The 12003-nt window shown below is 39.9% G+C and overlaps 1 protein-coding gene across 2 annotated transcripts in view; it reads right to left on the reverse strand.

Moving 5' to 3' along the window:
- The window catches only part of LOC124717115 (BTB/POZ domain-containing protein 17), a 150334-nt gene that overhangs the window by 48402 nt on the left and 89929 nt on the right, over positions 1–12003 (reverse strand). The window lies entirely within an intron of this gene.

The raw sequence follows: 12003 nt of genomic DNA on the forward strand, positions 1-12003 counted from the left end.
AAATTTACAAGAAAACTTTTTAAATCAAATTGATTGGTTCTTTCTGTTTCATTTGACCTGTCCTGATGTTCGAAGTCTATTAAATTACTACTTTCTACTTTAGGCACAATACTCTCGAAAATCTCATAAGTCATTGTGAAGAACAAAAATTTATACACAACAATACAAAACAAGATAAAAATATTGTTTTAACAAAATACGAGGGTTTCGTGACTTATCTGGAACACTCTTCTACTGTTGCAAAACCACGTTTTCCATCCATGTGATTGTTGACCAAAATTCTTGAAGTATTTTCTTCTGTCGAAAATTATATTTTTTGCCGAAACATTTCTTCTCCAAAACTTTTACTTCCCGATGAACACAAACACTGTAAAACACATTCTGAAGAAACTGGTATTAACACACAAAAATTTTCTTCCTCGTAGCACTGTTGAAGATCTCGTGAACACAATATCCCGGCTACAGTCCCCAGTTGAAATATGGCTTCCCGGCTAAGACACAAGTTGAAAATATGGTTACTATTTTTTATTTACTTAAATTTGCCATATTTCGTGACAGTACCTTTTCCGTTAGACGTTTGCAAGGCAATATTAGTCTTGGCTTCAGTTGTCTAAGTATGGTTCCACAATGCATCTATGTCAGCTGCAGAAATGACGTGGTTCAACGTGTTTCTCTCATTTTGGTGTTTTAAATACAGTTTCTTCAAATGTAGTTTCTTCAAATGTAGTTTCTTCTTTTTAGTTAATACAAAAATAATAGTAACATAATTCAAAATTAATTATGACTGCGACCTTCACATTGTTCTTCCGTCAACACACACCAAGAGTTAGCTGCCGACTGACTATAGTCAAAGACGACTCGTCAAAGACGACTCCAACGTCAAAGATATTTTACACAATTCACAAGTTTCCACTTGTAATCAGTCTCTTTGCTATTCTTCGATACATTTTCTAATAGTAATCAATATGCTTTTACTCTCAAAAACAGAAGTAAATTAACATATAATAAGACAAATTATAATAAATTCTGACAAAAATATAAGAAAACATTTACAATTCGGTATCGACAAATACGGTAAAAAAAATAACATCTCCCAGATCCATTACAAGGTGCACCCACCTTAGGTGGTTGTTCACACTTAAGGTCATGCCTCCCGAAAACCTGACAGAGGGGCCAATCAACAGTTTGGGAAGGTAGCAGCTCTGGAAACCACTCCTTCCTGGACCTGTCCTGTACCTGTGAACCTTACAGGTTGACCCGGGGCTGGGAATTACACATTACAAATTCACCTGTTATGCATCAGATGTGTGGGCTGCCCTTCAGGTATGCACAAGGGAGGAAGAAGAAAAAAGAGTAGCCTCAAACACCGAAGTGGAGGAAGGATAGAAGAAGGTGAACGAAGAAAGGAAAAAGGAACATAAAACAGTGGTGAGGATATCCTTATGTCAGCTACAGATGGTGTGGAACATACCCAAAAACACCCCAGACATGTTCTTCAAGGGAGGGGAAAAGGAATATCAAGATGATAGACATGCAGCATGGCAGGGTAAAGACGCTGCAAAGGCTGAGGCCCCGTGGTTGATTTCTCCCCCGTGTGAGCAAAAATCTTAAGTACTAACATGAACATCTTTTGTAATGAACTATTTTTAGATGAAGAAAGCAAGACAAATGGTATATGTATTGCATTAAGACCACTCTTGGTATTTTATTTCAAGAAAATGAAATACATTTGTGACAAAAGTATGTATTTCCTTGCAGCCGCAGTGTAGAAGGCAGGAAAGAGTTGTGTAAACCAACTCTGTTATTATTGTCTGTTATTAGTCACTGTGTTATGTCTATTACTATAAAGGTATTGTGTGATTTTTCTCTTGCAAAATATATGAGTACATAGTGACTGCCACAGTTTTCTTCTTCTTCTTCTTCTTCTTCTTCTTCTAGTCCATACTTTTTAATATATAAATTATTTTCTAAGTGCCAAAATGTACTACAATAAATAAAATGTCTATAAAATGCAGCACTGTACAATGTACTTGCAGTGATATAGTCGCGATTCCTAAAATCCATTGCCCATAGCCTCTGGCCATCCGAGGAGCAACGCAGTCCTGGCTCCTCAGATAAACCTTGAAAATCCACTGCATCACGCCACACACGAACAGACCTGGACTGCAGGCAGATTGGTGAGACTAGATCTGATGGGCAGGGCTTGCACATTAGTGGGAAATGATGGGCTTCAGATCGACAGGCCCGATCTGTTAAGAGATACCCACAGAAATAGCCTGCGGTTTTGGCCTATCATGCAAGTTCACTCACGTGGAGAGCTATTTACGTGTCACACACACCATGTTGATGAAATGAGACACTGTTGATCAATCCATGCAACAGATAACTTGCACAAATTCTCTGAGAATCAATAGTAACAAGGATATGCAGCAACTCACCATAAAGATGATCGCTGAGCCCCAGAAGAGCACGTAGAAAAGACGACGACACTCTCACAACGAAATTATCAGCCATAGCCTTTGTCAGAAAACAAGGTCACACACACATTCACAACTCATGCGTACATGACAGCCATCTCTGATCCCTGCGTCAACAATCTCTGAGAATCAGAATCAAACAAACTGCTCCTCCTGCCTCCCTGACTCTTGTTGGTTTCTGTTACGCTAGTGGCAGGAAGGGGTGGCAACAATGACTGCAAGCTAAGAGGAGTGGTAAGAAGGGGAAAGCAGTAAGAATGAGGGAGTAGGGAAGTGACGCACGTACTCAGCTGCACCCAGCCAGTGACAACGCACTACATCTCAGTAAACAAACAATTTTATCTCCTGAGACGAAAACAAGATTTTTTCCAATGTTGTTCCCTTATTTCCCTGACATGTTTGATATTCCCAGATTTCCAGAACTTGTGGCAACCCTGGCACAGTTCTGCTCGGGCAGCCTTAATGAGCAGACCGGTATTACCAAGTGTGCTACTGCTAAGTTGAGAACAACTGTCCAGGGAAGACTCAAATATAACAAATTGTCGTGTTGCTGTCTTAACAGCAACTGCAAAACTGTAGTTTTGCTTACGCACACAATGGTTAAGGGTAGACACTTAGGGAAGCAGAAAAGAGTCCGACAGGCAGACTGTGACTTTGGGAGGCTGCCTGGAGAGTCAACTGAGCATGCAAACTTTTAAGCCGAACAGGGCAGTGCTGCTAGAGAACACTTTGCTGGCATAACCGACACCACCTGTCACACAGAAGAAGAACTGCAGCTGACTGCTGACCACGAGATCTCAGGGAGAGCAGCTCACTTCTGGACAAGCCGATTCTCCCATTCTAAATCTGATACAAGGAGGGATGGGGGGGGGGGGGGGGCTGCTAGAGGGCACAGCGAAAGGTGAAGTCAGCATTACCTGTATCGACAATGACATCCTTCAGGAACTCTGACTGAACAACTGGTCCAACTATAAGGCTCTCTCACCTTCACTGGACGAGCACATCACGCCAGCATTGGAGAAAATGCTGCAGAAGATGAAGATGACAGCCAAAGCACTTCTGATAGGACTGCCTCAGCTATGCAACGACAAGATTGTGTAGTCCAAGCTACCACATTTACAAACTATACAGTTTTTGTAACATTCTTGTTTCATTTACCTGGTCATTTTAAAACTCAATTTATTATACTGCTTCATATTTTGTCACTACTTCATTTCAGTTTTATCGTGTGCAAAAATACCTCTGTTCTGGTTCGACTGCTACTAATCAACGCTTAAATATAAATCATAAACAAGTCTCATTTTGTAATTCTAGAATATGTTACACAAGGATGAACTACCTTCTCATCTGCATTTATATAAATAACTTATACATATGTTAGGAATATTTCCCACCAATAACTTTCACGATAAGGGTCATTTGTAAAACAAATTGATTGTGTGAATGTATTTGTAATGTTTTACTATGAAATGAAGAACCAAAGAATACTTATCATTCCAAAATAAAAACAACAAATTATTTTTTAATATCCTGTTTGTGAATGCCAACATGATTTTGATTGCAATCTTCAAATTTTCAGTCTGCAATGTTGGATGATGTTACCTTTAATTATTGAACCGATATCTAAGCAGTGCAAATAAGCCATGAGAGAGCCAGTTTTGTAACAGTTTTTGTGCGTGTACTTCTAAAATAGAAACTTCGTGTCAACCCGATTACTTAAAATATCTCTTGACTTACCCAACATTAGCTACGTTACGAAGAGCTCAGGAAGTTGCAGCATATTCGGTGGAGCGGATACTCTCAATATTTTTACAGCTACTGCAGCAGGTGGGGGGACTCTACTAACTGTTACACCCACAAAAGCAGTGTGTTAACTTGACAAACTGGGATTGCATCCCCTCCACAAACTGTGGACCAACCAGTGTGCCAGCTAGAAACGCACACGAACCAAAAGTCCACACCGAGGATACGACCCAAGATCACCACCCTGATGATAGAAATCACCCGAGAGGCCAACAGAAGGAACGACTGATACAACCAGGGCAATAGCCACACCTGAGACAAACAAGGCACTGTAACCATCAAAGCAAACCTTGCAAATGATATGCAAAGAGCAAGAAAAAGAGTATCCATTCATCTCGAGAAGTTTTTTATGTTTAATGTGTGAATAAAATTGTGAAGAAAAACAAGTTGATTCGATTCAACATCATCTGAAAACGAAGCTCACTGTATGGTTGCATCGATTATAACTATGAGCCTGAAAAATTCGCATCTGCAATAAATACAAATATAGATGTGAATTGTGCCTCAAAATGCAAAAATGTGAAATTATCTCGTATATGTTAGTTCACAGCGAACTGTACCCATATGAACAATCTTATTAGAGATAGTATGATAGACCTAAGTCAAAACAAGAGTCCTGGGGTCAGACAACATTCTGTCAGAACTACTAACAGCCCTGGGAGAACCAGCCATGACAAAACTATTCCACCTGGGGGTGCACAACGCTTGAGAGTGGTGAAATATCTTCAGACTTCAAGAAGAATGTAATAAATCCAATTCCAAAGAAAGCAGGTACTGAATAGTGTGAATATTACTGAACTATCAGTTCAACAAGTCTTGGTTGCAAAATACTAACACAAATATTTTACAGGAGAATGAGAAAACTGGTAGAAGCCAACCTCGGCAAAGACCAGTTTGGACTCTGGAGAAATTTAGGAACATGCAAAGGGAAACATATGTTTATAGCATTTGCACACTTAGAGCAATCTTTTGACAATCTTGACTGGAATACTCTCTTTGAAATACCAGAGGTATCAGGGTAAATTACAGGGAGCGAAAGGTTATTTAAAACTTGTACAGAAATCAGACAGCAGTTATTCAGAGTCGATGGACATAAAAAGGAGGCAAAGGTTGAGAAGGGACTGAGTAAGGGTCATAGCCTAACCCCAACATTATTCAATCTATACATTCAGCAAGCATTAAAGGAAATCAAATAAAAAATTTGGAGTAGGAATTAAAATTCAGAGAGGATAAATAAAGGCTTTGAGGTTTGCTGATGATACATAATTCTGTCAGAGACAGCAAAGGACTTGGAAGAACTGTTGAATAGAACGGACAGTGACTTGAAAGGAGGATATACAATGAACACAAATAAAGGCGAAACAACGATAGTGGAATGTAGCCACATTAAATAAGGTGATGCTGAGGGAATTAGATTACAAAATGAGATACTAAAAGTACTAGATGAGTTTTGTTATTTGGGCAGTAAAATAACTGAAGATAGTTGAAATGGTGGGGATATAAAATCTAGACTGGCAAGGGGAGGAAAAGGGCTTCTGATGAAGAGAAATTTGTGAATGTCGAATAAAGTATATGTATGGAATGTAGCCATGTAATGAAGTGAAACATGGATGATAAACAGTTTAGACAAGAGGACAATAGAGGCTTTTGAAAGGTGGTGCTACAAAATAATACTGAAGATTAGACAGGTAGGTCACATAACTAAAGAGGTTGTACTGAATAGAATTGGGGAGAAAAGAAACCTGCGGCGCAACCTGACTAGGAGATGGGATCAGTTGATAGGATGCATTCCGAGATATCAAGGGATCATCAATTTAGTACTGGAGGGATGTGTGCTGGGTAGAAATGTAGAGGGGAAACAAAGAGATGAATACAGTGAGCAGATTCTGAAGGATGTGTATTGCAGAAGTTATTTAGAGGTGAAGAGGCTTGTTCAGGATAGAGTAGCATGGAGACCTGCATTGAATCAGTCTTCGGACAGACCACCACCACCACCACCACCACCACCACCACCACCACCAACGCCAGTTTGAAATAGCTTTATATTCTGTAAACAAATGTTGAACATGCATCCAATCATCTGGTGAAGCCCAATTTGGAAAGATAGTATGTGGAAGAACATGTTTGCAAAATAAGAAGTGGACAAACGCTGTGACATATTGGTCCGCTTGATACTCTGGTGCCGCATCAATTGTGGGTGGCTCAACGGTCCCCACAATAAACACATTGGGTGATGCAACTTAGGCCTCAGCCATGGGAAACAGGATCTTAAGGCAAAGAAACACATATGTTTGTTAGCTAGCTAAAGTTCAGAAGTTGGTATAACACAAACGCATTTACATGGCAGTTCAGGACAGCTAATCTTTTGAATTGTAGTTGTGTCAAATACTGGTAGAGTTTGGCCCTGAACTACCTCATTTACGACACTGCCAACCTCAGCGAGTAATTGTATGGTAACGAGTATTGAATGCTTTGTATTGTGTGTTGCTTATTGTTTTCCTATTTTCGAATTTAGTGACGAGACTAATACTGGTCCATCACGAAGTTAGATTATGACCCTCACACAGCAGGAGGGATCGGCGATCCCTGCAATTGAGTGTCAGTTCTGCTTCCAGAGAAACACAGGACATATGTGTAGGCTTGCTGCTCTCTGAGATCAGGGCAGGGCTTGTTTCATGGCACCACTCACCACCCCTCTGGGGTTTTTACACTTGTGCTTGACATCTAATTCACAGTATTCACACTCTGCACTACTGCGACTGGAAAACAAAACCTGTCAATGTATTTCGACCATGCAAAAGAATTTCCTCTAATGTGTGAACATAGTTAGTTTCAGTTCTTCTTGCACACCAGCAATGTCGGTTCTATCTGTATCACTGTCACATACTTATCAGACGGCTATCAATTGGCAACAACAGGTCCAAATCAATATTTTGTGATTCTGTAATCATCAACTTGGGTGGGAAAAGGAAAATAATCTCACAAATTACCTTAAATCAGAGAAGCACTCTGTTCACCAGCAGGAAAATCCTGCTGCTTCTCTAGAGAAACAATGATTTGTTGCAAGTAAAAAAAAAGATCATTTTGGGAAAAACTGCTGAGGTTTTTGCAAAAGCAAACACTCCAGTCAGAAAGCACCCAATAATCTTTTATAACAATCAATTTCTAAGCTCTATGACTGTCTTCAGGCACGTAGTGCGACTACCTTTCAAATTTGCATGTCTAATCATTTACAAACAAAAACAAATTCAATGTGAATTTTGCCAAAAACATGCCCTACAGTTTCAGGTCCGCAACCTTAATTTATATCATGTTTTGTTCTTAGCTCCCTGAAGTTCTTTGTTTCATCAGAACATTAAAAGAAATGTAAGTTTCACTTCATTTCATTATCACTTTTCCTCAATGCAACAGTCTTAGAAAATATATTTGCCACGAAATGCATTAACGAGACATTGAAGCAATACATCTCCACAGAACATGACACATTAGTGGCTGCAGAACCAGAGACACTGGCTAATGTTTTTCTTGTGAAGCTCCATTGTTCTTGCATCTGCTACTACCTAGATGGATCATCCACATAGTTTTCCAGCTGCTGTTGCCCAAAATGAGGACAACCAGTTTAATCTGTTGCAAAATAAGTGTTTTGTTTTTGCAGTATAGTCAGACAGGCTGTGGAACCAATAAGATACATGCAGAGGCCTGGGTTCCTCAGTTAGGACACTCACTGCAGGACTGGGAGAGGGACCCACCCTCAGCCAGACTTGACAGGCAACCAGACATGGACCCTCGGAGATGGGGTTGACACGTTTCAAAACCTCATCGTGGCTAACTCTTTCCACTCAAACCCACATGACTGTGTGGGTTTGATCCCCCCCCCGGACTGAGTCTTTTGCATTGCTTCTAGCTGACCTGCAACAATTGTGGATTTTCTACACTACCCACTTCTCTCATTTAAGATGCCATTCAGTACCAACATATCATGCCAAACATAACTGTGCTTTGTCAAGGTGAGAGTAGCGTACCACTGCCAGCTCTAGTAGCTTGAAATTATGTTGAACCGTGACATTTCAGTGATTTGGTGTGTAATACTGTTTTGAAAGAGTATATAATGTTGTACTGCTGACAATTATTAGTAACCTCATGTTGACACATAGTAGTTTTGCTTTAAATTTGTACTAGCACGACAATGGAAATTAGGTGTTTCTTGCATAACTTTAGACTGTAACGGACAAAGCGGTTCATTTGCTCTATCGCAGCTTTTTGTACATTTTTTTATTGGAGAGCTTTGATGCACATTAGTTGTGTTAAATGCAAGTATAATAGAAGATCAGATTCATTCTCTGTTAGAGGGATATGACTTGAAAGGTGTTTCGCCAGTGTTTGCTGAAGTATGTAGGAATTTCGTTTGTCAGTTGCTGGTTTCTATGCTGTGAAAAGCAGATTGTGAAATGGGGCATTATGGATCTTCCTAAATTTTGGATGTCTCTGTCAGAAGCTCTTTTGTCTCATCCACACAAAGACAACACAAGAGCGTGAGGCACTGTCAGAAAATGAGCTAGCCACCTCAAAAAGGGACAAAATATACAAACTGCATACAAAGTCAGGTCTGGACAAGTGATAAAATGGATATGATCATTGGTCCAAAGTGGCTTATATTTTGCCACCATGAACACGTCAATATAGGCACTGCAATAGAAGAACTAAAAGTGCATAAAATGCACCCACAACCTATGCTGTGCAAGTGGAAAAAGACTGTCTTTTTACACAAAAGTGAAATAGTCTGCACCAATCCTTCGTATTTCAAAAGTTGTTATTCAATTTTTAAACCATAAAATATGAGGTGCAAACTTCACGACATTTTGCTAGCGTTTCTACCAGATAAAAGTAAAATAAGAACAAGCTTTTACTCATTACTGTTTCTCATGACATCAAGTATGTTGTAGTAAATCAGAAGACAATCACATGAAATAAAACATGACACACATGATTTTACAAATGTTTTCCTCATTGAATTTTCAAAGAAAGCATTGATTATTATTTTTTATTGACTAGTATGCCAAAATATTCAGACAATTGATGTTGGATCACTGTATTTTAAAACAAACTGTTCAAGGACAAAAGGAATAAACCCACCATGGAGCCACACAATTTTATTTTTCATCCATACAATGAGCTGAATTTCGAACTGCCTGAAACATTTTGACAGGCGTAACTCTCTGTCACTCAACAGCTAATACCAAACATTCCCAAGTAATGAACAAAATATTCTTTTATTAAAAAAATCAGCTCTTTCAAATGGAAGTTAAACATTAAAATTTAAAGACTTCTCTTTTGAAAGGACTTCAAAGGAGATAAAAATCTGGTGCAAAATTTTTCTGAATCTCCTTTATCTTGAGATATTTCCCACACTAAGTAACTGCAATGTATACGACTTCATCATTTTGCTACTCATAAAATAGTTTACATGCTTACAAAGGGAGGTCTTCATAAAGATTTTTGTTTAGGAAAAATTAATGGCCAAACTTTGGAAAATATTTGACATGGAAAATTATTTCTCAACTTTGAGTTATCATACCAACCAGCTTATTAAATGTAGAATCCTCCAATCTCTAAACTGGCTGCTACACTTTCCAGTGGATCAATGCAGAAAGTGTCACAAGGAGACAAATTCTTAACAACCATGTAATAGTTTGTCAAAAATGACACAAAATTAGAAATTTTGTGCATGTTTTGATGATCCTCACTTGAATGAGTGCAAGATCATAAGTACTTCACATCAAGAGCTAAACTTTTTTGAAATGAGCCCCTGTTGATGTCCTCTACAGGCATGTTACACATTTACACTCTTATTTAGTGGAACAAAACAACAAAATAAAACATTAATGTGGTTTTATGGGAAGGATAGTTGCTACTCACCATACAGTGGAGATACTGAGTCGCAGACACGCACAACAAAAAGACTGGTGGAAAATGAGCTTTTGGCCAACAAAAAAAACCTTCATCAAAAGTAGACACCACACAGAACCATCCCCCCCCCCCCCCCCCCCCCCCGAAATAACCAGGGTCTCTGGCAGTCCAGCCAGACTGCGAGCAGCAGTGCATGATGGGAGAGTCAACTGGGTGATGGGCCTAAAGAGGAGGCTGGTGTAGGGAGGGGGAGGGATAGAAGGACAGGGGTGGAGGCAGTAGAGTGCTGCTTATTGGGGTATACAGAGATGAGGTGGAGGGACAGTAGGCCAGCTAAAAGTCTGAAGGTGCGCTCGTGGAATAGAGGGCTGTGTAGTGTCGGAAACGGAACAGGGAAAGGGCTGGATGGGTAAGGACAATGACTACGACAGGTTGAGGCTAGGGGAACACAGGATATATTGCAGGGAGAGTTCCCACCTGTGCAATTCAGGAAAGCTGGTGTTGATGGGAAGGAAATGCCACAGGTGGTGAAGCTGTCATTGAAATGAAGAATGTCGTGATGGGCGGCATACTCAGTAACAGAGTGGTCCACCTGTTTTCTGGCGACAGTTTGTTGGTGGCCATTGACACGGAGAGACAGCCAGTTGGTTGTCATGCCCACATAGAATGCAGCACAGTGGTTGTAGCTTAGCTTGTAGATCACGACTGGTTTCACAGGTGGCCCTGCCTTTGATGGGATAGATTATGTTTTTGACCAGACTGGAGTAGGTGGTGGTGGAAGGATGTATAGGACATGTCTTACATCAAGGTCTATCTCTGTAATAAATATCCTTGTCCATACCTACCTAACTTCTGCTACCAACCCCTTGCATCATGGCTCATATTCCTGTAACAGACCTAGATGCAAGACCTGACCCATACATCCTCCCACCATCACTTACTCTATTACAGTCACAAAAATCATCTATCCCATCGAAGACAGGGCTACGTGTGAAACCAGTGATCTATAAGCTAAGCTGCAACCACTGTGCTGCATTTTACGTAGGCATGACAACCAAAAGGCTGTCTGTCCACATGAATAGCCACTGACAAACTGTGGCCAAGAAACAGCTGGATCACTCCGTTAGTGAGCATGCCACCCAACACGACGTTCTTCATTTCAATGACTGATTCACAAACTGTGCCATCTTGATCCTTCCCACCAGCACCAGCTTTTCTGAACTGCACATGTGGGAACTCTCCTTGCAATATGTCCTACATTCCCTTAACCCTCCCGGCCTCAATATTTGTTAGTCATTGTCCTTATCTATCTAGCCCCTAGCTTCAGCTGCCAGAGACTCTGATTGTGTGTGTGTGTGTGTGTGTGTGTGTGCGCGCGCGCGTTGCATTTGCATTTTCACAATTAGAAACCAGCTGGCCTGTGTCTGAAAACGAGACTTCAACAACAGAGGAACACGGGTACAGTTACTTTATAACACGTAGAACACAACACTCCCAGAACATTTTGTATTAAAAATGACATGTGCATTAAATAATAAAAACAAGGATTTAGCATACTGGCGTATGCAGATGATATAATAATGTTAGGAGAAAATGAACAAGGAATTAATACACAATATTACACAATAACTTACTTGGAGTGGGAGTGGAAAAACTAAATGCTCAATTGAGTGACAGAAAACTAGCCTAGTATCGCAAATAAGAGTATCAGTTTACTTAACCTGAAAGCAATTTAACAACATACAAAAATATCAAAGAACAAATAAATAATGGAGAAAAATAAAATACGTGGAATCGTGCATTTCTGAGTACAATA

The sequence above is a fragment of the Schistocerca piceifrons genome, chromosome 9, assembly GCF_021461385.2.
Source record: "Schistocerca piceifrons isolate TAMUIC-IGC-003096 chromosome 9, iqSchPice1.1, whole genome shotgun sequence".
In the NCBI taxonomy this organism is placed as follows: domain Eukaryota; kingdom Metazoa; phylum Arthropoda; class Insecta; order Orthoptera; family Acrididae; genus Schistocerca; species Schistocerca piceifrons.